Source organism: Aulonocara stuartgranti (assembly GCF_965226115.1).
Source record: "Aulonocara stuartgranti genome assembly, chromosome: 12".
In the NCBI taxonomy this organism is placed as follows: domain Eukaryota; kingdom Metazoa; phylum Chordata; class Actinopteri; order Cichliformes; family Cichlidae; genus Aulonocara; species Aulonocara stuartgranti.
In genome coordinates this window covers 36,950,000-36,954,132 of record NC_138948.1, presented here as the reverse complement: position 1 = coordinate 36,954,132, position 4,133 = coordinate 36,950,000, and the positions used below count along the sequence as shown (strand labels likewise).

Below are 4,133 nucleotides of genomic sequence, written 5' to 3'. Positions count from 1 at the left end.
GGAGGAAGACTCCGGCTTCCTCCCACTGTCCAAAGACATGCAGCTTGTGGGGATAGGTTAATTGGTTAATCCAAAGTGCCCATAGGTGTGAATGTGCGAGTGAATGTGAGTGCGAATGGTTGTCTGTCTCTGTGTGTTGGCCGTGTGACAGACTGGCGACCTGTATACCCCGCCTCTCGCCCTATGACAGCTGGGATAGGCTCCAGCGCCCCCCGCGACCCTGAAAAGGATAAGCGGAAGCGAACGGACAGACGGACAGATCTATACTTTGTTACTTGCAGCCTGTGACAAAAGCACGTCTACAAATAACATGACAAGGATAACACAATTCTGAAATAGCATATACATATCTTGGCATGGTGTGCAGTGTGTCCTTACAAAACTTGAGGAAACTGGACACGCGGAGGACAAAAGAAGAAGCAGGTAAAAAGATAAGCTATAACAAAAACTTGAAATCCTTGGCAGAGCCTCGACTATTGTGATTAGCCTGTTCCATTGATTCCTGTCGTGCATTTACAGCTACACTTTTTTTGAGAGTGAGAGAAAAACACTCATCCCCTGAACATAAAGAATAATGACGAAGAAGAAAAATGTCTCAGCATTTAATTTTTTTCTATTTCTAGGCACCACATTGTAATTCACATGTAATTCACCACACAATAGCATAAATGTGAGCAACGTCAGCCACTTATGTAGGTTGTGTTCTAGGCTCTACAAGAGTTCCCCACAGAACTCTGATTCAGTCCTGAGACATAGAACATGGATGAATGGGTGAATGAGACATATCACATCTATCACATCTATCACTCCCAGCATGTAAAGCGCCTTGAGCATCATTAGACCCGGTTTACTTGCAATATTTAACATGGAGAAGAAAGGCTGCTGAAACATCCACAAAGACTCCTTTCATTCCTGCAGTGGACTATTTTCACTCCTGCTCTCAGGAAGGAGGTCCAGGTGTCTCAGGACCAGCTTTGACCCTGGTGCCAGACACCTGAACTGTGACCCAGCCTGATCACATCCACATGAAACAGCCATGAACTGTCACTCAGTGCAGCTGCTTGCTGGCAGTTATCACTTTTCCATCTGCTAATACTCCACATGCCTATGAAGTTTATGTCATCTTTGGAGGATGCTTTCATTCTTAAACTAGCACAGTCCACTGCAGCTCCTATATTATAGTTATACATGCAAATATATTTTACTGCTTCACTTATCTTGTAATTCTGTTTACCGAAATGACCAAGACATTTCAAGGTGTCAAAGATTTCACATTCAGACGTGATTTGAAGACTCACCCAAGCCTCCCACAGCCCACCCTGAGAGCTTCATCAAATCTGAGCATGCTGCAGTGAGCCAGCCTGTGGCCTTCAGCTCTCTTCCTAACAGCAGGCATTGCAGCTTCAGACTGAAGCAGTCATGTTACTGTGTGCAACATCAAATCAAACACAGTGTCCCGACTTATGCAAGCAGCCACCCAGACAGCCCGGCCAGCTGGCTTGTAAAACAACTGGGACGCTGAGCAGCAATGGGAAAGAGGGGGGGGGAAGCACCTTGCTGGGCAGCAGCAGGGAGGTGAGCAGTAGTCTGGATTCTTGGCATTCCTGGCCCACAAAGCCAGGATGTGTGCACTGGCCACGATGTGCATCGGACACTGATGCAGGAGCAGGAGGAGTTGAGGGTGGAGAGGTTGCCAGTTTGGCAGCCTGCTGCCCTGACTGTGTGCCAACCATTGTTTGTCAGCCAGGCAAACTTTTCCAGACCACATGGAGGTCAGGAGGCATCAGGGATTTGTTTGTTTTCTCAGTTCAATATCTGACACCAACCACCAGCCTAACTTCCTATCAACTCCTCCAACAAGTCAGTTTTCCTGCATGAATCAAGCAAGGCAGCACGAATGAATCCATGTCCAGCTGTCATTTTCTATCCTGATATTTTTAGATTCTTTCAATGTGAGACTTCCTGGAAATCTGGCAAACCAAATGGCACAGAAAGAGTGGGGATCACAGTTTCGAAGCAAACAGGAAGTATGTGCAGGATACGTGTGGAGGTGCTGTTGCTTCTGACCACAGCGAAACAAGAAAGACACAACAGGGACCCAGACAGGACCCACAGCAGTGAGTGGATTAGACAGAATTTATATATGTGAAAACTCTGCCCCTCTCACCTGGTGAGGGGCGATATGTATATGGTCTCAGTTTTCTGAGAATTTAATTTTAATTGAGCATTACAGAATATTAACCAAAAATATTAAACACCCCCCCCACATAAAAGCCTCAGGATGCAGGATGCAAGTTTTCACATAACTCCACCATTAAATAGAATATTTGCAATGATTTCTGCAGATGGGTTGTCACTGTTGTTCCCACTTCTTCTTTTTCAGATGTCTGGGTTCAACGTAACCGTTCACATTTTGTGCTACAACATGAAAATGGTAAGAAAAGAGCACACATGAATTTTACATTTTCCCTCAACATGTGGTAGCTGGTAAGTGGCTGAAGGACACTAGAGACATTGTTTGAGACATTGATGGTCATTAAGTGAAACACAGAAGTTTAGTGGAGGTGACCAATGTGAAATGTCTTTATAACCTAAAGCTAGCATTTTATGTCTGGTGCCTGTCTTATCAATATAATCTTCCAGTTCAAAACATATGAAACGTTTTTTTTCATTAATCCAAAAGCCTAAGTGAAGTGGTTCCATAGTGTTGTGGTCTACACAACAACATTTGCCCAACATGTAAAAGGTTCCTGTTTCAAAACTGAGACGAGACACAAATCCCCTGGGGGTTGCATCAGAAAGAGCAGTCAGTGTAAAAGGGAAAGAAGATCATCTGATGTGGTGAACCATGAGGGAGCAGCTGAAAGAACTTCAGTCCTAAAGCCTGCAGAAAAACCCACTGGCTGTTTTGTTGAGGGGCTAACTTGTGGAATTGGGATCTTCATCCCGATCTCACATTTGTAGCAGTTTATTCTGCCCCTAACTACCTTTCATGAACTGGTGTACGCTTTTATAGTGCCAAAGTACTATATAAGTTATATAATATAGTGCCAAAAAAACCCCACATTATTATTTTGGGCAATTTATATATAATTTCTTAGTTTTTACCTCCTTAATTTCTTTTTACATTCATTCATTACAGGCTACAGGATTTAGAAGCTGCTGGATCATGATTTAATAGAAGTTAAACTCTTCATCTAACAGCGTTTGATAAAACAGGAAATGACCATTAAAGTAACTGAATAAAAGTTAGTGAAAATATGGGCTACTCCTCCATGTGGTGTCTGCAGGTGTGGCTGTCCTGCAGCTGTATACAAAAGACAGTCATGGTTCAGCTGGCAGCTGCCCAGGAACCAGGACAGAGGGAAGCTGTGGTCTGCACATTCCTCCTCAGCATCTAATAGCAGTGATGACAGCGGGGAGCACAGAGCACTAGCAATAACCTGGCCATTGTGCGTCTGACATGAGCAGGTGTGCTGCAGCTCCTGATGGTCCCACCCCTTCCTCATGGTGCATAGAGAATGCAGCGAGTGGATTTAATCAATTAGTTTTCCTGGGTGCTGTGACTCAACAGCTTCTCTGTGGGCTGTATGTGTAGTCTCCGATGTCTTTAAATTGAGTAACTTACCCTTTTATTAGGTTATATAAACTGGGCAAAAATGAGTGCGTCTCATCGTATCAATGCATAAATAATAAAGAGCATCACCAGGAGCAAATAAGCCCAGAGGGAACTGCTTTTTTTTGTACTGCATTCATGCTATTGACTCATTTAAACCTAGTGATCAGGTTCAAAACCTGAACTTCACAATATAAAAACAAATTAATCAATAAAAATAAAATAACAGAACAATGGTTCCTTAACTTTTGTCATATATACAGTACTGTGCAACCACCTAATACTGAACAGAATTTGCAAAAAAGCAAGGCATCAACCAGTGTTTAATCTATGCATAACAAGCAGCTTGGCAAGAAAAAGAAACCATCCATCTTCTTCCGCTTTATCCGAGGCCGGGTCGCGGGGGCAGCAGCCTAAGCAGAGAAGCCCAGACCTCCCTCTCCCCAGCCACCTCCTCCAGCTTATCCGGGGGAACACCAAGGCGTTCCCAGGCCAGCCGAGAGATTTAGTCTCTCCA

At 44.0% G+C, this 4,133-nt stretch overlaps 1 long non-coding RNA gene across 1 annotated transcript; it reads left to right on the top strand.

Annotated features, from left to right (window-relative positions):
- Positions 1-1,897: 1,897 nt before the first annotated feature.
- LOC309719709 lies at positions 1,898-3,542 on the top strand. The gene is made up of 3 exons (XR_014280301.1): positions 1,898-2,117; positions 2,384-2,434; positions 3,291-3,542. It is a non-coding gene; the product is annotated as an uncharacterized lncRNA (long non-coding RNA).
- The last annotated feature ends 591 nt before the right edge of the window (positions 3,543-4,133 follow it).